This window comes from Sinohyriopsis cumingii, chromosome 2 (genome assembly GCF_028554795.1).
Source record: "Sinohyriopsis cumingii isolate HCF-2022 chromosome 2, ASM2855479v2, whole genome shotgun sequence".
NCBI lineage: Eukaryota > Metazoa > Mollusca > Bivalvia > Unionida > Unionidae > Sinohyriopsis > Sinohyriopsis cumingii.
In genome coordinates this window covers 81,606,106-81,632,741 of record NC_142962.1, presented here as the reverse complement: position 1 = coordinate 81,632,741, position 26,636 = coordinate 81,606,106, and the positions used below count along the sequence as shown (strand labels likewise).

Here is a 26,636-nt window from a genome sequence, read left to right as displayed (position 1 = left end):
ACTGATGCCATACAAGGCACGAATCAATTTGACGGGAAGATGCGACTGAAGGGACGTCATGTTCAAAATGTGTGTGAGACAGACGAAAAGGGTCTGAGGTTTTTATAGATTTTTTTTGTGGAGTGAAATTAAGTCGAGGACGGAGACGTGTACAGGACAGGCCCTCCGTCTTGGCACCAGTGGTGAAACAAGTGGGTACGAAATCGCAAATCCTCGGGGGTCGTAGGTTTCAAATCGACGAGTAAATAGGCGTGTGGAGTTTGAGTGGCATCGTCGTACGCCTGAGTCAGCCAAGGCGTTCCTAACTGTTTGGCTAAGACTTGCACTTGCGATTTATCTCGAGGGCTTTTAAACAAGACCACGTAATGCGCATTGAGACTGATGGTGCGATGGGCTTTACTTTGTTGAAACAAATTTTGGGTGATGTAAACGACACTGGCATTACGGTGATGCCCTTTGCGCGTGAACCACAGTTTAATTTCTTCTTCGTCTTCTCCTAACATGTCGTCAAAAATGACCAAATGGGTTTGACGGGAGTCAGAGACGATGCCGTCGTCTTCTTTAGGAATGCCTTCCACAAACACGATGGAATCGCCTTGACTTTCTCGCAAGAGGCTGTACGCCGATTGCCACTCTTTGTAACACCACACGATCCGCTGATAGGGCCGATCGATCAAATGATGTTTATGTTCGATCAAACGTTTGACGAATTCGGTTTTGCCTGAACCGCTAGGTCCAGCAGTGAGCATGATAAAGGGATGACGAAGATACAAAGCCTCCCAACTGGCACGATCTAAGTGTTCGTCGATGACTTTGACAGTAGAGGAAGAGGGAGCAGAGACAGCAGAGGTAGCCATAGTGTCAGGAATGTCACTTGTGACACAAAAACAAACAAGACGAGAGTTTATATACTTTTTTTCAGAACACGTTTATTGAATGTTTTAAACATGAATACGAAAGACAAAAATACATAAAAGCCAAAGGCTTAAGTACAAGGATAAAAGGCACATGATAACCATTAACGTGGAATAAACACAAGTGTCTGTACAACATTTTTTGGGTAAAGTTCTGACCAGTTCTATAGGGGGTAAGGTCACACAAGTGTCCTCCCGAAAGGGTCTTTCAGGCCTGTCCACGACAGTCCTGTCCTGGGTGACGGGTTCTTCTGGCAACGTCACTAACACAGGTTGAAAAAGTCGCAAGGCTCACAATCGCATTCCACTTCAGAAGCCCCACACTTGAATTGTGCCTTTCTAAACTTGTTTTGTGTTTCTCTGAAAGTATTCATCTTGTTCGCTTGGTAGTCACAATGAACTATCGATCTTGCCTAGGGTTCCTTTTTATATACAGACCAATACCGACGTGTCCATACGGTAAGGTGAAATGATTGGAAAGTCGCACTCGCTTCTGGTACACGATTTGATAGACTTTTTCCGAGGGTCGACTGACGATGTGGTGAGTGGGTAAACGTACAATCTTGTTCGGTTGATAGGTGGTCACTTTAAAGTGTTCATCCTCTCCCGATTGCAAGGCTTCTTTCAATACCCCAAAGTTGACCACACGACTGGTACGATAATTCAGAGTCAATCCTTTCACTTTGCACGTCGTGTGCACTTCTCGTTGTGGGTCCCAGTATTCGTAGCCGTAATTTTTGGGACCGCCACTGACGAAACTTAGAATCTTGTCGTCGGGATGTTCGTCTGTCCAGGCTCCTAAACGGTCTCCTTCGATGTCAGGGTGCTGTTGACTCGGGTGATGGATGTAAATGCAACTGTCCGTGTCAAAGTACAGGACGCGTTCCCCTAACAGTTCTAAAGCTTCGTACAATTTTAAGCGAGCATGGGCTGTCACGTAAGCCGCAATGATGACATTTCCAAAAGGGTCGTCTTGTACAAAGTCCAGATCTTCTTCGTAATTGACCAAGATCAAATCCTCACGAACGACGTCCACGTGTTTCATGTATTTGGTTTTGTCGTGAATCATTTGGAAGTAGCGGGAAGGTTCGGTCAAATACTCCGACTTGGGTAAACACGGTCGTTGTGCCATTTTTCCCCACAAGCAATTTAACATCACTTTGGCAAACGATCGCCTACCTTCGTTTTTCTCGATGTGGTCTAAAGAGATGCCTTCTTGTTCATAGTATTTCTCTTTGAATTTTATTTGGTCTTCGGGAGTGTGACACCAGGAAGGATAGCCGCTGGCTTCTTGCTTCAGTTTCAAAAAGGCATCCACGTAGTCGGCGAAAATGCCTTTCTGCGTGGGGTCACCCTTGTGGTATTGTTGTGTCTTGGGAAAGTGACAAATTTCGTACACTTCTAACAGTTGGTATCCCATGTCCAGAGCTTTGAACAATTCTACGCTGACCCAGGTTCCCGTCAAGGCCCGTTCTTCCTGGGTGTGCTGACAAGGCTGATCTTGGTTGCACGTTTCGGCACAAGTACGACACAAAGGAAACATCAGTTTGCCTTGGCAATGGTGAGGTAACACAGGATGGTACAAGTCCGTGGGAGGCAAAACTTTACACTTGATCAGACCTTCGTATTGTCGAATGTTTTTCAGGTCGATGTGTTGGGTCAACAATTGTGGGTGCCCTACAGGAAAGCGACAATATTTGCACACGTAGGGATACAGCGAACACACGTCCAAGTATTTCATTTCTTCTCCTTTCTCTTCGTCGGCTTGGTACAGCAAACAGGTGGCATTGGTCCTTCCTCCGTACAAACTATCCCTCGGGTTCAGCGGGTCCATGAACTGGTAACTTTCCACGAGGCGTTTAAACTCGGGATCGGTTTTCAAACGGTGATCGTATTCGTGTTCCCACATTTCCACCACTTGGTATCCTTCCTGTTCTAACTTTAGGCGTCGCTGACAAGTGGCCTGATACAAGTCTTCCATGGTCCGTTGTAAAAACTGATTTTTAGTGCCACGGTCAGGATAACAGACGGGACATCCGTGAAATAAGCAACCGTTAAACTCGTACACGATCTTGGGGTTTTCTAAGTCCCAGCCATCGACCGAATACGTTCCGATGGTCTTTTCACCCCCTCCGTTGCGGGCATGCTGAATCCACTTGTCTTCCTTGTCGCACAAGTAATGTAACCAACGTAGGGCTTTGACCGAGTATTGACGTTTGACATAGTGGGTCGTTTGTGGACTGATGACAGCCACGGTGTTTTCTGGCATGAATCGTTGGCGGTACACTAAGGAACACGCTTTGGCAATGGTGCAAGCTTCTTTCAAAGGATCGACCCCTCCGTGTTCCATGAACAGTTCTCGACATTTTCCACAGCATCGCCGTAAAATGTCCACGTCGGAACGACAATACTTTAACATTTCTTCCTGAAAGTCGAAAGGGTCGGAGGCGTGAGCCTGGTACCAAGCGTAGAAAGCTTCTCGTTGTTCGGTACGCATGTTGTCAGGGTCGTAATAGTGAGCCTCAGGTAAATGGGGTAGAACGGCGTGTTGATTGGCTTCCGTATTGAAAAAGTGTGGAAAGTACCCTTTAGCCATTTCTGTCATTCCAAACGTTTTAGGCATTCGACTCAAAGGCATGGCCAAGTAACTCATCGAATCTTTAAACTGTACTTGTCCCACTTGCATGAAAATGATTTTGGCTCTGTTCAAAGTCACTTTAGGACGCTCGGTGCCTTGTTCCGTATAGTATCTCAAAAGAAACTGTCCATCGTATCCGGAGAAATTGTGAGCCATCACCGTGGCATGACGATGACAATCTCCGTAACGTTCGATGTCCTCTTGGCTCCACGTCTTGTCGATGGGGTCTAAGACCCATTTGGCAAAATCGGCTAATGTGTTCGGTCCTCGAACGATTTTTTCACGCCCTCCGGGAATCTTACTGCAGTGAGGGCAATGACTGAAGATAGGTTCCTGAATGCACTTCTCGCACGCTCGATGAGCCACGCAGAAATTAGGAACGTGAATACCTGTCTCTTGCATGCATTCGAAATCAAAAAAGATGAAATTGCCTTTCTTCTTGTGACCGTCCTCTTTCTCTGGTGGGGGTTGGGATTTTTGGTATTTTTGCACGTAGCACTGGTGTTCCAAGTCCACGATGTGATGACAAATGTGACATTTTTTTTCCCCTGAACATACGTGTGCCTTGGCACTATTGGTACGTATGCCTTGTCCACACGTAGGGCACAATCTCAGCAGTTGACAAGCACATTTCTGCTGTGAACCTTGCGTCTTCAAATGTTGTTGGTAACAGGTAGGGCTTACAAACGTGCGCAGACAAGTTGAACAATGCACTTGTCCTTCGCTCAAACAGGGTGGAGAGGCCAAACATCCTGAGCATTTCCATCCACAATGCTTGTGTTGCTCTCGATTGTTATAGCCATAGTCACATTTCTCACAGTAATATCTGTATCCCAGGAATCCGGTGATACTGGTAATGGTATCGAAATGGTCATCGTGATAATAGACATGAATGTATTTTCCATCCTTAAAGTCTTTCCCTCGAAACAACAGAGGCCCGCGCATTTCTTGAGGGTACACTTTCAAGGTGTATCGTGGAGCTAGGACATCTTGCAATGTTTGCATCTCAGGAATGCCACAGGGTTTGTCTTTGGGCAAGTCGGCTTGTCGTAACAGGAGTTCTGCTTCACTTCGTTGTTTGGCTCGGTCCGATTTTCGAATATTCTCCCAGGCTCTTTTCAATTCTACCGTGTCGTTTTTGTTGGCATAGGTTCGTTCCACCACGATGGCACGGGCTAAATACATCTGGTCTTGAGGGTTGTTAATTCGGACGAGACTTGTTTTGGTGTTGCTAAGGTCGTCCACCAATAAGACCTTTTTGCGTCCAGTCCCTTGAGGAGGAGAGACGTGGGCCATTTTCAGTGTGGCTTTACCATCGGTGATGTCAAATTGATCATTAGATTGTTGTACGTGTTGAATCTTGTCCATGACTTTGGAAGGGGTTAGTTCTGCGGGTCTGCTAAACTCGATCCAAACAGGGGATTTCAAGCTGTCTTGATCTGTGGATAGTGTCAAGCGATCGTCTTCTTTGGGTTGACATTGTCGCTTGAGTGCGGTGAGCAAAGAATCCCACATCTCGGTGATAAACCATTCTGCTTTCTCCAATGGTACGTCGGACTTGAAATCTTTAAACTTCACTGTGTAGGTGTAAGCCGTGGTTCTAAATTTTCTAGAGGAGCGCTTTTCCGTCTCTCGAATGGAATAGTACTTTTCAGGGTTGACTAAAGGTGGTGAACTTTGTTTAGAGGGTTCGGTAACCGGTTCACTCATGTCCTCTTCAAAATCACTGGCATGAATTTGTGCCAAGACTTCAGCTCTGGTACGAGGCGATAGATCACGTTTCTGCCTCTTACTTTCTTCTTCTTCTCGAATGAATAGGATCGTTTCATCTTGAGTGCAAAACGTCAAATGACTCAAGTTTAAACACCATAGACTAATTTATAGTCATGGCAAACCAGCGTATATAAAAGGGTGTGTGTCTTGTCCTTTCACTATTCATTTCACTCTCAAACCGAGCACAACGATGGAAGAGACTAGCCAAATCGAACGTTTCATCAGAGCTTTGGGAGGGGTCATTAGAAAATTCTCTTCAGACCAGCCGACGGACTACTCTCCTTCCTTTCGAGATAAAAGTCAAGATACTTGCTATATCTGTCAGAAGAGAGGGCATTGGTCTTCAGAGTGTCCAGACCGTCAAAAAAGAAAACAAACAGGGGCTAGAAAAGACAAAAGTCAAGATACCTGTTATTATTGTCAAGAAAAAGGACATTGGTCTCCAGATTGCCCAAAAAAGAAACGAGGAGTCAGAAGAAAAGAGGGATTCTTCAGAAGAAGAGAGAGATTCTTCAGAGGAAGAAAGCAGCCAGGTGAAGAAAAAGAAACAGGAGAAGAAAAGAAGAAGGGAAGAAAGTGAGGAGGAAAAGACTGTGACGGTGAAGAACTTGAAAAAAAAAGAGTAAAAAAAGAAACAGAAGAAGTGAATGTAATTTATAAAGTGTTCTGTTGTGAATTGTGAATTGGATTGTAACTATGGAGAAAAGAATACATTAATTATATAAGGTAAGTGTCTTTGAGTTTTGATTTTAAATAAGAAGCTACACTCACGCACTCATACACAGACACATACTATAAGGGTAAAATGGGGTATTTTTTTGTTGATTTTTGAGTTATTGGCAAATCGAAAGGCTATCTCTTTTCGAGAGAAGTGGGTGGCCCTGAAAAGGGCCTTTTTTTTTGGTGTAGGGGTGAGTTTAAGCAATCAACTTTAACTGCCTTAAGCCTTTGCCACGGCCGAGGCCTACTTCTGATGATGATGATTGGGTTGAAATCACTAAGGGTGGTACGGTAGGCTTAGTCACAGGGTTGGCGTGTTTAGCTCGGGAAGGTCGTATTCTCTTCGGTCGTGATAAAGAAGTCTGATACATTTGTTTCAGACTTCTTAACTCCGCTAAAATGTCCAACAGTACCGTGGCCGTTTGATTTTCACCCTCTTGTTTCTTTGCTGCAACTTCTTCTTGTTGTTGTTTTTTTTCTTACCTCTTCTTGTTGCTGTTGCTGTTTCTGTAGGAGAAAAGCTAGTTCCGCTTCCTTTTGTCGTTGCATAAATTTCTCCAATTCTTCTTTCTGTCTCTGTCTAAAATTCTCCACTTGCGGTAATGAAGAATGAGACGAAGGTTCCGGAACAAATTCTTGCGAGGTAAGAAAATCCACAAAATCCCAATGTACCTCTTCTGAAAGTAAGTCCGGGTTCCCTTGGGCGGTCTCCACTGCTGGTGCACCCCAGTGAATCGTTTTCTGAGTTTCCGTCATGTTGAATCACTGTCACATAGATTGACTGCACACAGGCGCTAGCGAATCTATATAGACCACGTGACGTCACAGACTGCTCTCTTCGGATTGGATGCGAGCTGACTGAATTTTGTAACGCGTTTGGATTGGTCAATGAACTCAATCCGTTTCAATCCTTCCTACCCCTATAAATAAGCGCAGTTCACTGCATTGATTCACCTGTTCTCGGCGCCTCAAGATGTGGACCACAGTCGAATCATCCACCCTTGTGTCTTCAGTGATGTTTAGGACGGACATGCTCATGTATGTCCGATCCAAGTGGACCGTTGTCCACAAATCAAACACCAGTCTGTGGATACAAAGAGTGTACGTGGAGAGACAAGGTTGCCTCAAGAGGACACTGATTTATGGCCCTCGAGTAAGACGCAGCTTGAGGACAAGAAGATGCCGCAGATGCCCTTTATGTTAAGGGCATATTAACATAAATCCAAAGGTCCTTTTCAGGGCCACTCATAGTTCTCGAAAAGAGATTGACTTTCCATTGCCTACCCTTTTTTTTTAAATTTTTTTTAAAAAAATCGCATGTTAAATTCCCCTTGTCCCTATACAGGCCCACGATTTATTCCCATTGTCCCTATACAAGCCCCACAATTTATTCCCCATGTTAATTCCCCTTGTCCCTAGACAAGCCCAAACTCTATTCCCCATGTTCAATTCCCCTTGTCTCTAGACAAGCCCAAACTCTATTCCCCATGTTCAATTCCCCTTGTCCCTAGAGTGGCCCAGCAATTTTCCCCATGTTAAATTTCCATTGTCCCTAGAGTGGCCCAGGGGTGTTTTTAATGGTAATTCCCATTGTCCCTAGGGTGGCCCCATTCACTACTATGAGTTGTTTGTGCAAAACGTAAAATTGCCTGTGGTCAAAGGAGCACTTGCGATATCAACTCTCTTCAATTTCGGAGGCAAGTAAATCTTACATGCAGTCGTTAATCCCATAATGCCTAAAAAGAAGAGATCAATTTTGAAATGCACAGTACCTACAACGTTTGCTAGACCACTATGATTGCGTTACCACACGGATTCGGTTTGCAAGCAGACGTTTTTTCCGGAGTAAATCATGGGAAACCAAGCGTTGAATACCCCACCACACTTTCAGTCGGGTTCTAGCAGAAAGAAATCGGAAATAGATAAATAATAATATTTGTTTAGAAAAACCAAACTAAAGTTTTTCAGTTGAACCAGTAAGCAGAGGAGACACATTAACATAAAGAGTTCGCTCAATAATATTAAATAGACCAAGCCAAGGAGGACGAGTGCAGCATCGGTCTTGTAATAGACTGGAGGAAATTTTGCTTATAAATACTGGAGGGATAGACGCCAATAACAACAGAAGTGCATAACGTCATACAAATTTGCAATGGGGCACGTACGCGTTCTTCGCCTGTACAAAAGTCTCTGCGTTGCTTGGAATAATTTACCTTTCAAACTGAGATACTGAAATATATCAGTGGAAGAAAAATGATAACGCCACAAAGGCGATATCACGTTTGGAACTAATTTCTTTTTCCATTTAGGAAGTATACCAGCTCCGATATGTAATTTTCAGACCTTATTTCCATTTTTAGACCTATTTTAATGTTCTTCTCTCTCTCTCTCTCTCTCCACAACAGGATGTACAGATCTTAAAACGTGTCACCTGTATGCTTTGAACAATTATGCAATTAGTGAGGTATAATCAAGAAATGCCTAAAAAGGGACTCCAAACAGCAAAACATAGACTTCAGGTACGAACAATTTTATAATTAGTTTTCTACGTGAATCATTGAAACTGTCAGTGATTGAACTGGCATGATATGTTCCTATGTGTCACTCCTACAGTATTGCATACCTGTAATACCATAAGGCACATAAAAAGCCACCCACCTATCCCCATAAAACATCGTAATTAAATATAGTAATACAATTTAAAGCGTCGATTACACACCGAAATTAAGTGACAATCATGAAGCATGCAAATCAAACATTAAAAATTTGACCTCGTCCACTTAAAGTTTTCAACAAATAATTTCCTGTAATATGTGTGACTTTTATAATCTGGAGGAAAGCAGGCAATTAAACCTATTTGGGATTTGCTATTTGTGAAGGGCTTCGCTGACAGTTTGATTTAAATGGCTGATGAATTATTGTTGTTGTTGTTATAGGGTTTAACGCCATTTTCAGCACAAGATAGGCTATACATGGCGGCCAGTATTAATGGTGGCGGAAGAACCTGGGAAAACCCCAGAAAGAACCACCGACCCACGAGAAGCTACCGGCAAGCTTTCTCACATATCCACATTGGCCGAGTCCGAGACTCGAACCCACGCAGACAGAGGTGAGATGGCAGTGATCCGTGACGGAGAGCGCTTTAGATCACTCGGCCACTTGGGGCCACTGGCTGATGAATAATTCCGATTTGAAATTATATTAACGCCGCAAGATAAGAGAATAGACAATACACGTTTGACATTATTTACTGCAAATATTTACCTAAAATGAAGAAGTAATTTCGTCTGAAAACTATCTTATATGACCTACAGACATTGACATAGCGAATGGTGGAAACTGCAACTCTACACAAGCCCAATTTAAATCCAAGATCAAAGCTCCGATTAGATGGCCCTTGATAATTATTGATAAATTTGTCATGGCTAAGGATACCTTCAAATGGAATTTACACCATGTTATGAGAACATGTCTGAAGAGGACAACCATCGCTCTTGACCCGGAAGATAAATGCTGCATTGCAAAATTGTTCCTATCGCGCAGAAGCATCATCTGTGTTGCCGTATGATATATAAAATAGTTCTGACCAAGTACGTTAATAAAAGACCACCATAACCTCTCTCTCTCTCTCTCTCTCTCTCTCATCTATGAAGTATACCAAACTCCATTTTCCCTCCCTACGTGGCAAGGGACAGCTTCGTAATTATCCCATGCAAACTTTGTCACTTATGGCAATGGTGCAACCTTTTGAGTTATTATTTGTTTAATAGTTAGTGATATTATTATTGTCCATTGTGAATTAGTGTTTCAAGCCTGTGTTGTTCTTGAAACTGATGTGAGGCATGTACATCTCCCCCCAGTCACCTCACAGCATGTAGCCAGTGAAATACCAACAGTCGGCCTTGAAGCAGAGCTAGCCATCTATAGCAGTTCAAGGCCAGCCGAGTTGACTATCTAAAAAAAACCTGCTTGAATGACAACTATTTTGAATTGCATCAATCTAAGTACACAATGTTTTTCTAAATTATCACCCACAGAATGGGCTTGCGTTTGCAGTGTCAGCATCACATGCTGTCAAAAATTGCCTTTGGACCGGAAAAAATGTACGTATACATTTAGGGTTGGGTGCATAATCATTTTATTCTATGAACTTCAATTGATTTGTGAGGTCACGTGAATGATATTCATATGTGTTGAATTTATACCTATCCAAAAATATGGACCTTTTTTTTTTTTTTACAACACTCGTGTATATTTTTATGATTTTTTGTTTTGGGCTGGTGCATGCGGCATTAAGTTTGTGCATTAAAGCTGTCCCTTGCACCGTTAGTGCCTTTAAATCAGCACATTGAGGACACGACTGTGCATGAGCACTAGAAATTACCTTGACATGATAAATATTGCGTACACGTCTAAATGCCATGATTTGGTTTTAAAGGTTTAACGCCATTTTCAGCACGATATGCTATACATTGTATTGTGGAAGAACCTGGGAAAACTGCGGGAAGTACTACAGACGCACAGAAAGCTACTGGAAGGCTTTCTCACATACACGCTTTGGCCGAGCCAAGACTCGAACCCAGAAGGACAGATGTGAGATGTCAATGACCTGTAAGAGCGAACGCCTTAAACCACTCGGCCACCCAGTACCCTTTTAAATGCAATGGGGGTAAAATATATAGGTCTTTAATACTGATATCTTGCTAATCAACCGTGTCAAGGGGTAGTCTTGAAGTATAAAGGTCAGCGATCCATCTTGGTTAATTTTACCCAATGTTATAGTTTCGAGAACACCAACCTTGTGCGTCAGCGAAAATAGTTACCTATTTCTCTCCTGGCTCTAGATTTTTTTCTCCAATTTAAAATCTCAAACCAAATGCATAAATGTAGCATTTTCATTGGTCGGACAAATATTACGAGTCGAGTAAGGTCTTATGACGATGGGATGAGGTTAGCGAGATCCAGGTCCGTAGAGAGCGAACACGGGCCCTGGGGTAAGAAACACCCGGGCCTATCCTAGTTCTTGTTCAAATTAAAAAGTGTTGTTCGGCCAAAGCCCCTTCAAGGGCCCGTGCCCTGGGGATATATCCCCAGTTGATCCCCCCCCCCATCCCCACTCTTGTCGGCCCTGGCGAGATCTGGTAATTTTTTTTGAACAAGTATACTTGACCATAATTATCAGGTCCTTACTATATTAGATACATCTACAGTCATCTCCGTTCATGAACTGGAAAAAATTGTAACCTTTACGCATTTTTTTTTAATATGAAAAACGGAACGATTCAACGTCGACATGCACAAATACAAATGGCTATTTGCCCAGAATATGTACGTATCAAATCAACAGGTGGTACCAAGATCAAGGACGATAATGCTAGACAGAAATATATTATCGTAACACAAACAACATACTATGAATTCCAAGGGTTGACGAATGTTTTAGTCAACATAATTAGGGCCCATAAAAGTGACATGTTTATAGGATGGAATGAATGAAACATCACGCCTCAAAGATAGCCTAAACGAAAATGGTCAAGCGAAACTCGGAATGATGGCGAGCAACCTGCTCACACATAATCACACATCTTGATCTAAACACTGTTACTAAAAATGTAAATGTTAAATGGGTAAGTTACATTTGGGCATATCGTCTATTCCAAACTAGTTCACTGTTCTCATAATACGTATGCTGTGCCGATTTATATAACCACTGTTCTAATGTACTGTTCCTTTTTTTACATAACAAAGCCAAAACGTTACCAAATAACTTTGGTCATTTGTAAATCCTTTCCTTTTTATCAGCTATCTATCTGGCTATGGGATACCTATTTGTCTACGGGATACATATTTGGCATTGGGATACTAAATGGGCTATGGTATACATATTTTGCTGCAGGATACGTATTGGGCTAACGGATAAATATTTGGCTAAGGGATAGCTGTTTGGTTATGGGATAAATATTTGACACTGAAATACCAATTTGGTTATGGGATACATATTTGGCTATGGGATACCAATTTGGCTATGGGATACATATTTGGCTATGGGATACCAATTTGGCTATGGGATAAATATTTGACACTGAAATACCAATTTGGCTATGGGATACATATTTGGCTATGGGATACCAATTTGGCTATGGGATAAATATTTGACACTGAAATACCAATTTGGTTATGGGATACCAATTTGGCTATGGGATACATATTTGGCATTTGGATACAATTTTGGCTATGGAATACATATTTTGCTTCGCGATACGTATTTGGGTACGGAATACCTATTTGACCAAGGATAGCTATTTGGCTGTGGGATAAATATTTGGCTACGGGATACCTATCTGGTTATGGGATACCTATTTAGCTATAGGATTCATAAACATTTGGCTTGTTCGTTTTCTTTTGTTTATTTCGAGTGCATGATATATATATATATATATATATATATATATATATATATATATATATATATATATATATATATAAGGATTAATTCCTCTAATTTGTCTTCTGACTTGAAAAGAATTGTAAACTAACTAAAGAATGAATAACAAGATGGCTCCAAGGCTTGTTTACTAGGCGCCATAATAGTCTGAACCCGTTTATTCTCTTGATCAAGTTGAACCATATTTATGGAAAATAATTGAAAAAGTACGGATCCAGTAAACGTCCAACAAGAGAGATCGATGTGTGGGTGCATATGTGCGTGCGTGCGTACGTGTGTGTGTCGGGGGGTGATTTGGACTTTCAACGTAGCTTTAAAACAAAAATCAGTCACTTCGCTACGATGCGTAGAGTGTAGCAGTTTAAAGTGATGTTTAGCACTGGGCCATCATACCGTGGACATGTAGCATCATGTCTCACCCAGTCATATTATCCTGACACAAGGCCAACCAGTCCTAACACTAACCTCTTAATGCTGAGTACCTAGCGAGGCAGCTGTTAGTACCACTTTTTAAAGTCTTTTGTATATAACTCGACCGAAGTACGAACTCCCGATCTCCCGCATCCGAGGCGGACATTCTGACACTTAAGCCACCTGAGCAGTCGATTTATCGATTGAATTTGCAAAAAACGTTTGATACACTAGACACAATTTGTTTGGGAAACTAGTCATGATACACGTTTGTCTTTCGTAAATTATCTAATGCTGCTTATAGATACAGACGAACAAGGAGATTATACATATATTTACAAGAATGTATTAGCGAAATCAAACAAGCTGTTTAAAAATTGGGACAATAAATATTGGTATGCTGTAGAACCTAGTATAACCCATGAAAAGATAATCCGTGTAGTGCGCAACAATACATAGTTTTGACAAATATTTTATAAATTTCCCTAGTGACAATGAAAAATGTTTATACTTACCAAATCATTATCAACGTTCACTTCGATCAATTACCAGCGAACAATCGGTACAAAGAAAAGACAAACAAGTTGCATTCTCTGCCACTTAATATTTTCTAAGACTTATCGTTACTTACCAGTAAAGTGAAGAAAAAAGAAAGGTGGCGTTGATCAGCTTCTAGGTCTCAGTGCAAGGACAAAACAAGATATGGTCAAGTGCAACAGAGGCGCTCGTGTTTGGTTGTTCGAATATATGTTGTTGTTGTTGTTGTTGTGGGGTTTAACGCCATTTTTCAGCACACGATAGGCTATATATGGCGGCCAGTATTAATGGTGGAGGAAGAACCCGGGAAAACCCCAGAAAGAACCACCGACCCACGAGAAGCTACTGGCATGCTTTCTCACATACCTACATTGGCTGAATCTGAGACTCGAACCGGCGCAGACAGAGGTGAGATGGCAGTGATCCGTAACGGAGAACGCTTTAGACCACTCGGCCACTCGGGGCCCCCTCGAATATATGACAACACGAGCGAGATCCGCCCATGTGTCCGCTAGAAAAATCCCGTGTGCGTGTGTGAACAAAATTGTATCAACTTAAGTTTTATTTCGGACAAAATCGAAAATTTAACTGCGATTTGTTCTGTCCAGTCAATGTCGCTACCTCTATGCATTAGATGAATGCACGTTATATTTTACTACATGAAACATGACGAAAAATTTACTTGTTATCGCTTTCAAAATAACTAAGAAAACACAATAAAGTTCCAAGGATATACAGCTAATCACAATTATGTTCCAAGGATATACATTATATCATAATTAAGTTCCAAGGATATACAGGATACCATAATTAAGTTCCAATGATACACAGTACATCACAGTTAAGTTCCGATGATATACAGTATATCACAATTACGTTCCAAGGATATACACAGTACATCACAATTAAGTTACAAGGATATACAATATATCACAATAAAGTTCCAAGGATATACAGTTAATCACAATTACGTTAATAGGATATTCAGTACACCACAATTAAATTCCAATGATATACAGTATATCACAATTAAGTTACAAGGATATACAGTATATCACAATCACGTTCCAAGGATATACAGTTAATCACTATTACGTTCCAAGGACATACAGTATATCACAATTAAGTTACAAGGACATACAGTTAATCACAATTACGTTCCAAGGATATACAGTATATTACAATTAAATTCCAAGGATATACAGTGTATTACAATCAAATTCCAAGGATAAACAGTACATCAAAATTAAGTTCCAAGGATAAACAGTATATCGCACCATACAACGTTCAAAAAGAGAATTCAGGTAGATGATGATTTCTTAGGGAGAAAAAGTAAAATGTAAAGGTGGTCAATCATTTTTTTCATCTTTTTAACTTCTGAGGTATTTTCACTAAGGTCGATTTTCTGTGATGCTTCGAAAAAAAACTTGCAGAGATCTCTAATTGTGTTTTGATTATATTCACACAGTTAAGCTAACATTATTTGCATAAGCCACGGGTGGCCGAGCGGTCTAACGCGCTCGCCTTTACATAATTCTCACACAACTCACCCACGTCTACTAGGGTTCGAGTCCCAAATAAAAAAGCGTGCCAATAGCTTCCCGTAGGACGGTCGTTCTACCAGTTTTCTTCCTCCTACAAATATATACCATAGTTATTTTTTCACCAAATATATGCCCTGTATAGCCCTATCATGTGCTTAAAAACGGCGTTAAACTAAAAAAAAGAAAAGAACCACAACCAGATTTTGCAACGAGTCGGGGGAAACAATTATCTTGATATTATGGCGTATGAATTGTCTCAGCCTTACCACACTGACATATTCATTTTCCATATCAAACTCAGTCTGTCTTCCGAGTTGGAACAAAAATACACATATAGTTTTGTGCATTTATTAAATTATTCATCAGTTTCCTGGCCGTGATGTGTGCGAGTAGTTCATGTTATTTCTGAAAGTAAACCTCTTTCGGGTTCCATCTAACTGTTCATGTGTATATGTGTGTGCATGTTGTGCGCTTGTTTCTTCCATCCACCGGCCGATCTTATCAATTGGTTTGTAATTTCATGGTATATCTCTATGTAAGTGTGTAAGGACGAATAAATATCGTATAGAGCTGTTGTGATATGAGGTAGAACTGTAACCGGATTTGTAGTATTGGCTTACTGTGTTGAGATATCTGACCAAATGTCCATGTGTTCCGACATAAACCCTTCTTTTTATGTATTCATGCATTCATTCGATCCAGTGTAATTCGGTCGTAAACAAATTAAAACGGGGCTTGCATCATCGATGTCGACCACTGAGCACGTCAAGGTTCAAAACCATGACGAATATAGTTGTGTTCCTTTTGTATAATAGAAATGCTACAATCCATACAGGCTTAAGCTTCCAACATATCCCACCTCTGAAGAACGAGCTAAAAAGCAATCCATGGATCTGCTGCCAAATGTCATGACGATGGACAGGTCTCCAGTATATGAAACGATATCTCATTCGTTGATCAAGGAGCCATTTCTTTTAAAAATGTCAACATAAAACTTTATTAGTGGTGTTTTTCAGTAACTACGAACAATTAGTCCAACAACAATGAACCTGGCTTTGTAATAAAAACAAGTCACATGTCTATGTTCTCATCACGGTGAAGTTCATAATTCACATCCCTACCCACATTCAATGTAGCATCTAATCAAGAAGAATAACGGAGAAGTGAAAAATTAAAGTAATGACTTTGACTTTATTTTGATCAGTGTACCCTTTTGTAATGGGTATTCACTGACGCTGTTGTCAATAACTTAAGGGGTTACATAAAAATTAAAATAATAATGATGTTCACCATTGTCATCGCATACATACTGAAGTTAACATTTATAGCACATAGTTATGCGTATTTACTTTGCATTTTTTGTTAGTTCAGTAGTTTTTTTATATTTTCGTTACAAGTGATAAATAATTATATTTTAGACTCATGAACGGCGTTTGGGGGTGGCAAGTGGGGCGAGCGCCCCAGGCTCCGCGCTTCAGGTTTAAGGTCGTCTTCTGAGTTTGTCAAGCTATATTCTCCGGTAAATTGGAAACGCTGATACAGGCCGCACGTAATGCACGCAAAGTTGTGAAGTCAACTTTGTCAAGTTCGTAACGGAATTAACAGGTGGCAGCACAGATGCAGACAGATGCAGCCATTTTCTCAACGCCACTAGCGGGCAACGGCTGTCCGATAACTTGGATCTCAGTTTTTCAAATTTTCTTAATTCGTGTCTTCATGTTATTTGAAAAATGACAATAATACTCAGTTTATTAGGCCAAAGGCATTGTCGTCATGCTATTATTTCCATCTTTTTTTTAAACCGGTGTCCACAAAGAGGAATTTTTTTAATGAATAATGATAAAACTAAATTCGTGCGCCAAATCGTGAAAGTTGATCTAGCCTATACAGTCAGTGTTTGCAGTAGCATACCAATCGAGATACCGATACTCTGGCCCTGCGCCATCATTGTCGCCCCTAGGCCCCGCGTACTCCGAACATCGCCTCTGTTTGGACTTGACCTTGTAAAAAATCAAGTTGATTTTTCACCTGACTTGTATTCACTGACTTTGGTTTGTAAACAACATGTTTATCTCAATCTGCGTCTAGAACTTTGGAAATTCCTTATGAAATGCCGGATCTATCTTGTTTACTACAATTTATATTATAATTTTCGAAACAGACTTCCAACTAAAACTAAGATGTTATCTTGTACAAATCCGGGATCTTCCAGAATGAAATTTTCCATAAGATAATAGGTTTTTTCTTCTTTATTTGTGGTTTTTGTTTTTGTTTCGAAAATGTTAATTGTGATCTGAGGTCAGGTAATTGGCGATGTAATCTTGTTTCTCTAAAAATTTATTATTCGTGCTTTAAGATCTGAACAGAATCAACTGTATTATTGTTGTGTCCAGTAGTTCTTTTGCGCTGGAATTTCTTTTAATAATTAAATGACGTGTTCAATGGAAGTACAAAGTGCTCTTCAAAAATAACACTCTTGTAAATAAAGACTTGACTTTATAGTGAAATTTCAAATAAGGATATATTCTTGGATTGTATTATTGTGATCCAACAAAAGGCTGTCGGCCTATCACCGCTACATGGACCACAACAGGCACATCAACACTTCCAGCGTTGGATTTAATTTGGATTTCAACTAAAGTTTATTCAAAACCTTAATCATTAGGACTTGTGTCTGTAATTATATGATTATTTTGGGATTTAATTCGCAATACCGTTAAGTTCTTTTTTTAAATTTTTCTATTTTTACTTTATCTTCTATGGAAATAAATTATTGGTTGAATTTTACAAAGCTTCCCACTCTGCTTTAATGCTTGTTTTAATACCAAAGAGTCATAATAACATGTTCATCTGTATCAACTCAAAGGAAAGGTAAGAAAACATGCAGTTCAAGATTAAAAGAATACAAAAAATACCCATATAATGAATAGTTACTGCACATTTGCAGATAAGAATACACGATTCACGATTAGAGAAAAGACTAAAAAGAAGCATATAAATTAGAACACCGGGTTGTGTATGCATTAGATAATACAAATACAGTACCATGTACAATGTGTCTGTTCTCTCTTTTCATGTTAGTAAGAGTGGGGGAAGATAAATATTCTGATTCTAATTACGTTGTAGCGATTACTGTGTTTTGTGGCTTGTTCGCCGAACTGCCTAGCTTAGCATCGTTCTTGTAAGACGTGAATATCATCGAGGATCTCATTCAGAATAGTCTATACGGACTAATTTAGAAATGCAATAAACGTCTTTTTGTTTATATGTCTGTATGTATGTGTGTATGTGTGTGTGTGTGTGTAGGTGCGTGCGTATGCATGTATGTATGTATGCATGCATGTATGCATGTATGTATGTATGCGTGCGTATTTATGTATGCGTGCGTATGTATGTATGTATGTATGTATGTATGCGTGCGTATGTATGTATGTATGTGTGTATATGTATGTATGTATGTAACAAGTCTACAAAACAAATCAACAAGAGATAGATGGATGCAAGATGGTTGTATAGACCCAGTTACAAGCACTGCCTGCCAGACCAATAAGATTTAAAAAGGCAGTATCAATGAGTGCTTGTGTATTGCAATATACATAAATGGCAGTATCAGTGGGTGCTTGTGTATTGCAATATACATAAATGGCAGTATCAATGAGTGCTTGTGTATAGCAATATACATAAATGGCAGTATCAATGAGTGCTTGTGTATAGCAATATACATAAATGGCAGTATCAATGGGTGCTTGTGTATAGCAATATACATAAATGGCAGTATCAATGGGTGCTTGTGTATAGCAATATACATAAATGGCAGTATCAATGGGTGCTTGTGTATAGCAATATACATAAATGGCAGTATCAATGGGTGCTTGTGTATAGCAATATACATAAATGGCAGTATCAATGAGTGCTTGTGTATAGCAATATACATAAATGGCAGTATCAATGAGTGTTTGTGTATAGCAATATACATAAATGGCAGTATCAATGAACGCTTGTGTATAGCAATATACATAAATGGCAGTATCAATGAGTGCTTGTGTATAGCAATATACATAAATGGCAGTATCAATGAGTGCTTGTGTATAGCAATATACATAAATGGCAGTATCAATGAGTGCTTGTGTATAGCAATATACATAAATGGCAGTGTCAATGAGTGCTTGTGTATAGCAATATATATAAATGGCAGTGTCAATGGGTGCTTGTGTATAGCAATATACATAAATGGCAGTGTCAATGAACGCTTGTGTATAGCAATATACATAAATGGCAGTATCAATGAGTGCTTGTGTATAGCAATATACATAAATGGCAGTATCAATGAGTGCTTGTGTATAGCAATATACATAAATGGCAGTATCAATGGGTGCTTGTGTATAGCAATATACATAAATGGCAGTAGCAATGAGTGCTTGTGTATAGCAATATACATAAATGGCAGTAGCAATGAGTGCTTGTGTATAGCAATATACATAAATGGCAGTATCAATGGGTGCTTGTGTATAGCAATATACATAAATGGCAGTATCAATGGGTGCTTGTGTATTGCAATATATATAAATGGCACGGGTTCGAACCCCGGCCAAGTCATATAAAAGACTTATAAAAATGGTACTAACAGCTGCCTCTCTAGGCGATCAGCATTAAGAGGTTAGTTTTAGGATTGGCTGACCTAGGTTCAGGATTATGTGACTGTATGGGAAAGAATTCTACATGTCTGCGGCGTGATGCCTCAGTGCTAGACATCAGTATAAACCGCCGCACTGCATACATCGTAGCGATATGACTGAAAAATTGTTAAAGCTACGTTAAACATATAATCACACCAACGCAATATTTTTCTGCCAGTATTTAACTGGTTATGACAGCGTATAACTGCAGTTCTTTTCCTGGAACCTTGACCTTTTTTTATGTGCACAGATGTTTACGTTGTCAGTGCATATGCATTCGAATCGGTCTCTCACGGATGGGCTTTGCGAAGATATACGTGTCATGTGGATACTGTACATGTGGACACATGTAAAGATATTTATAAAGTATATCCTCGATAAAATGCCAACCTAAGTACCGGCGAACAACATTTGGCGATATAATGTCTGTGTGTGATTTGGATTTTTGATACACCTAATATGTCTCATTTCTGTGCATGATACGCCTGATTCGTCTTATTTCTATACATGATACGCCTGCTTGGTCTCATTTATATATATGATAGGCCTGTTTTATCTTGTTTCTGTACACGATAGGCCTGATTTGTCTTATTTCTATACATGTTAGGCCTGATTGATATCATTTATGTACATGATAGGCCTGATTTATCTTGTTTCTGTACACGATACGCCTGATTTGTCTTATTTCTATACATATTAGGCCTGATTGGTCTCGTTTATGTACATAATAAGCCTGATTTATCTTGTTTCTGTACAAAATCAACTTCACCATAGGTCTGAAGATGAACTACATAGGCTGGACGCTTGTAAAGCCCAAATTTACAAAATGGGAGAATTTCACTTGATTTGTAATAATGGACATGTGCTGCTTTGACAATACAAACTAGATTTTACTGAAGTTTACTTGATCAGTGTAGTCTACATCAATTGGATTAAAATCAGATCTCCACTGTCCTGGGAGAAGATCTGATAGCGACCGCATAGGGGTTATGTTCTGGAGACCTTTGAGTTTGCCAATCGAAATGCAGCTTTCAGAAATTAGAAAGTGATTAAAATCGTTCGGCACACAATGACGATCTTCCGTTATACTGTTCAGACTCCCAAAGGCGAAGATATTCGACTTCATCCGATTGGCTGATAAAATTATCGATTATGATAATAACATAGGTCACCAGAACATGAGCCCTAAGCGGTCGCTGTCAGATCTTCACACAGGACAGTGGATATCTGATTTTAATCTGATCGGAGTCAACATTTGACACATAATTTCCTCATTTTGTGCCGGCGAAATATGGAGTTGTTACAGTAGCAAAGTTTAATCTCGATAACAAAATCGCTTGGCAGATGATGGCTGACGGGGGTAGCGTTATATAGGAAATATTACACAGAAGGAAAAAAACTTCAAATGAAACCGGTGGTAGGTGAGGTTCGCGTCACAATAAGTAAGCGGGAAATCGAAGCTAAACAATAAAAATAAAACGAGAAAGGGAAACTAAGATACAGAAAGTCGTATCATACGCCATAGAGCGGAGTTTTCAAACACTGCCCGTTCAGTCGCATGCAAGACGAAGCCGCGGAAGTTCAGGTGCAAAAGCGTCAGTCTCGTAATCCACGGGTCACAAGTTCGATACCAGACCTCAATGTGTCCCTGGTATGGAACTAAGTTCCCAGTTCCTCTGCATGATATAGCCAATAATGCGTTAAAAAGTGACGTCAAAACCAACAAAGCAAAAATAGCAATTAAGGACAATACTCCTTTCTATACACCGATAATGAACGCGGTAAAAATGCAACGAAAATATGATGCTTACAAAAGTAACCTATTTTCAGTAATTCATCCCCAGCCTTGCAGTACTGTTTATTTAACATGAAATGCTGAAGGTATATTTTTCGAAGCGCTGACGATAAAGTCGCATACAAAGACGATCTGTGAGGCGGGCAGATAAACATTCTATCACAGAGTGCCTTCATTTGTGGGGGAAAAATCCCATTGATGCCATCCCGACGTAGGCCAGTCCTGATGAATCGTAATCGAACAGTTAAATTTAATAGCCCTGTGTAATCTATGCAGGCAATATCGATAAACAATCAGCAGAGGATTTATTTTATGTTCAAAAAGACAAATTATGTCCGTCTGGCGGGGGAGGGGGTTTAAACAGCGTTCATATGAAACTAATGGATGGACATGTCACAGGGCTGACAAAGACAAATAATATTCTACTATTTGTCATGGGGGCGGGGGAGTGGGGGTAGCTAGCTCTTCCAACAGGCAAGATGAAAAAAGACTTACAGCCCGCAATGGCGCGGGGGATGGTGTGAAAGGGAGGGAAGATAAAAGTATCATGACTGTGGGAAGGATGAAGTAGGCCTTGTAATGTTTCTATCATCCCACTCAACCACCCCATCCTGGCAACAAAATGACTGGCTTGTGGTGACATGTTCCTCTACTGGGACATTTCGTTCCTGTATCCACGGCTGACGGAGAGAGAGAGAGAGAGAGAGAGAAAGTGTGTGTGTGTGTGTGTGTGTTTAGCGTAGCTTTAACGATTTTTCAGTCATATCGATATGTCTGCAGTGTAACAGTTTATAGTGATGTTTAGCACTTGGGCATCATACTGCAGGTGCATCATGTCCCACCCGGTCATATTTTCTGACACCAGGCCGACCAGTCCTAGCACTAACCTCTTAATGCTGAGCGCCTAGTGAGGCAGCTGCTAGTACCATTTTTTGCCTCTTTGGTACGACTCGGCCGGGGTTCGAACCCGCGACCTCCCGCATCCGAAGGGGACCACAAGGCCACCGGAGCGGTCTGACATATAAGGACATTTTTTAAAAAACAATAATTGCAAAATAGGGTATACTAGCAGATGGGATTCCCGATGAATCTAAGATTGATCACGAAATTTCAGGTATTTCTGACACAAAGTATGAACGAACGATGACTAATGAGGAAAAGTGGAGACTCCTGTAAAGCTGACTGCTACGTTTTCTAATCAAATTAATGTAAATATGTAAGGGTTATTTGTAATGCGAACAGGCTTCATCGGGTGTACGAGTGTTATAAACAAATATCATTTATACAACGTATTAAGCGGAAAATGTTGCATTATTCACTTCAAAAGCTGCCAGTGAAATGCGCAGGTAAAAGCAGTTTTGTGGAAAATGTATTTTAAACGCTATAAAAGACAATTTGATATTGCATTTTACGCGCAACAGAAAGCGGCATTAGGATAGAAGACTGAACTACTGCATTGTGTTGCACAATAACTAAACAAGATGCAACGAGGGTTACAGTCTACGTATGCATAGGGCCTTATGTACACCGCATGTGACTAACATCACGATGCCACACTGCAGTGGAGGCTGCCGTATTGGTCTACTTCAGTCAATTCATTTCCATGAGTCATATTACACGCATATACGCAACCCGCTGGTTATCAAACTTTCGATAGAGAGAACACAGGAACAAAGAAAATTCCTAAACGTTCGTTAAATATATATGCAATTGGTACTGTTAACAGCTATGCTGCTTTTAATATCATAGGCTCCAGTCGTTCACGATTGAATTTAATCCGGCTACGTACTAGAAAGTTAAACTGGACACAACTGTCAGTATTATCACGGTCTAGGTTAGTCCTACAATGTAAGGCATAGGCAATTGTTTTTGTTTTAGTGCTATTTTTTGTCTTACTACCCAAATAACGGCCTTGTATAGCGTGTTCCGATGTCGGTTGACATGGGAATGAGTAGTCAAAGTTTCAGGAATATCTCACACACTTGACAGCCTATACCGACACTCTTCCACTAATTTCACTATGTGTAATTAATATACTTACTGTGTTGTCTATATCCTGGCGGAATGAAAATATGCCACTAGCAAATGGGCACGTTTTCATATTCTGTTGACAAACATTTGAACTTGATGCAATGTGACGGTAGCCGAAGTATACTGAAGTATGTTTAAGTAGGTTCATGTGGGGGATATGTTTCTTGAACGAAGCGAAACATTGCTTACAGTTCCAATAAACATAATATATTTTTATTCGTTTCGTTAAAGAATTATATTTCAATTTTATGTTTCGGCATTCCCTGCTTTCATCGCTACAGCCAACTGAAATGTAGGCCAACGAAACCTGAAAACAGATCCATTTCTTTTGTGAGAATTTGGATTTATTACTGCTGTTGCTGTTGTGTGGTTTAACGCCATTTTTCAGCACACGATAGGCTATGCATGGCGGCCAGTATTAATGGTGGAGGAAGAACCCGGGAAAACCCCGGGAAGAACCACCGACCCACGAGAAGCTACTGGCAAGCTTTCTCACATACCCACATTGGCCGAATCCTAGACACGAACCCACGCGGACATTGGTGAGATGGCAGTGATCCGTAACGGAGAGCGCTTTAGACCACTCGGGGCCCCTTGAATTTATTAAAGAAAATACATCAGGCTAAGTAATATCTGAAAGCATTATAAAACTATACTTTGTAAGAAAAGCGTCGTTATTGGTTGCCAATTGTATATGATATTCCTGAAAATTTGATTTTCGTTACACTGTTAGCCGACATAAAAATACGCTACACAGCGGCGTTAGTTAGGCCGTAAGACCCATCACCCCACCACCACCCGAACTAAAATGTCGGGTGATGTGTCTTACGTTGAAGGACTAGGTCTTGGGATTGTTCTCGTAATGCTTAGTAAGTGCATACATGTTAATAAAAAGACAGTTCCCAAGTTATGAACTGGGACTACTTCCCTGGGAAGGGCTGGGTTATAGACACACTGCATGGGTAAGTGTCAGTCATATAACTGTATACATAAATTGTAAATGTTCATTTATATAAGTTGCACATTGTTGGTTAAAGTGCACGACCTCTTAGGGTAGGACTCAAGACCTTGCACAACGTTTTCTCCATATTATAATGTGTGTATTCATGGGAATTGATGACTCATTATCAACACTGAAGAACCTTCTCATTCCTCATACATGCTTCACGTATTTCTTGCACAACCGTAAATGCGTTATACCTCCTCATAATCCAGGCCCTTTTTCTCATATATTTTTTTTCTGTCGGTTAATGTCTTATTACATCGCATTTATCACTTATATTCTGTGTGTTTTGGAATTGGGTTCCCACATTCTCTCTCGGCAGAAACATTAACGGGAAATATGATATAATGTACATTTTCCACTGAACCCGTTACTAAATTACTTAGTAAATAATGGAAAGCTAAATTACCTATTGTGGTCCAGAAGAAATAAGGGGCCCGGAGTGGCCGAGTGGTCTTCGTTACGGATCACTGCCATCTCACCTGTCTGCGCGGGTTCGAGTCTCGGATTCAGCCAATGTGGGAATTTGAGAAAGCTTACCAGTAGCTTTTCGCGGGTCGGTGGTTCTTTCCGGGCTTTTCCCGGGTTCTTCCTCCACCATTAATACTGGCCGCCATGTATAGCCTATCGTGTGCTGAAAAATGGCGTTAAACCCTACAACAACAACCAGAAGAGATAGACAGACAAGCAGTTTGTACAGAAAAATATACGAGTAGAGAATATATATATATATATATATATATATATATATATATATATATATATATATATATATATATATATAATCCAGACTTCATCACGAACTGCTGCTTATGGCCAGTACAGGCCTATCTACATTTTTCATCACAAGTATTATTTACATACAGAATGTGCAGAAAAACAGCTTGTATTCCTTTTGCATTTTTTAAAATACAAAATCCACTTCTCCTTTACACTGAATGGATTATTCATAAGTGTCGGCGTCATTTCTTTTTCAGTGCATACCAACCCAATATTGCTGTACACTGCATCCAAGTCTGTGGACACAAAATATGAAAGTTATGATTTCACACACTCACTACTGAGTGTTACATGATACTAAACCGAAGGAAACTGGACATTGCTACTACCATAATTTGTAACCATTTCTTCGCAAGCTGAGTACCATCCCCCACCCACCTAAACTGAATTTGCATCACCAATAGCACTAAATACCACTTACCTCTTTCTTCTATGTATCTTCTGAATATACAAAGCCCGGTCAGTTTTTCCCAAAAGTACCAATGTATCTAGAAATAGTCCAAGTCACTTTTCCAGTCGATTATTACGAGAATTACTGTTGCACGAGCGTAGCCAAAGAACAGTGCAAGTCTCTGCCAACAATGACTGCCGCAAACTGTACCACGTGATTCACCATCCGGACAGTGTGTTTCAATGCGAGGTAAGATTACGCGTCCTTGACATGCTGCTGTATTTTTTTTCTTCTTCATTTATGTTGACTTAATCTATCATAGTTAATTTTGTTTTGTAGATAAACACTATGTGATTATATTAATACACAAGGTAAGCTAGTCTGCATGTTTACTTTTTGATCCACTACTTCGTTCCTGGTGTTGATAACACATTCTGCATTTGACGGTTCATTTTATTTATACAAAAAAAAAAAAAAAAAAAGATTATTGTAATAGTTTGTGTACGAGTACAATGAAATCTGACTAATGATCCTCAGGTTCAAGTCACGCTGTATATGATGCGTGAATTTAGTAATTTAGTGCAGGAAAGTTTTTGCATAGCCCCAAATGCATTGAGAAAAGACGTGACGTATGATGTTGTTTTGGGGGTTAACGTCATTCCTCAGCACAAGATATGTTTACATGGCCACAAGTATAACTGGTGGAAGAACACGAGATTGCCTCGGTAAAAAGCACAGACCCACAGGAAGCTACTGGCAAGCTTTATCACATACCCACATTGGCCGAGCCGGAGACTCGAGCCCGCGCGGACATAGATGAGATGAGATAGCAGTGATCGGTAACTTTAAGTGTGTGTGTGTGTGATTTGGATTTTTAACGTAGATTTAACAGTTTTTCAGTCATATCGCTACGATGTCTGCAGTATGGCAGTGTATAGTGATTTTTCTTTATTTCTTGGGGTGGGTGGGTACGTTTGA

General features: G+C 40.2%; 1 protein-coding gene across 7 annotated transcripts in view; it reads right to left on the bottom strand.

Moving 5' to 3' along the window:
• The window catches only part of LOC149805277 (uncharacterized), a 112,209-nt gene extending 86,327 nt beyond the window's left edge, over positions 1-25,882 (bottom strand). For 3 of the 7 annotated variants that reach the window (XR_016418467.1, XM_089949105.1, XM_089949112.1), the window contains exon 1: positions 25,689-25,880. The gene's annotated coding sequence lies outside the window, so the exon portion shown is untranslated. Of the gene's footprint in view, positions 1-14,988; positions 15,012-23,494; positions 23,603-25,688 lie in introns of those variants that run through there. The other 4 variants (XM_089949074.1, XM_089949095.1, XM_089949082.1 and 1 more) reach the window with 4 other exon arrangements.
• Between the last annotated feature and the right edge of the window lie 754 nt (positions 25,883-26,636).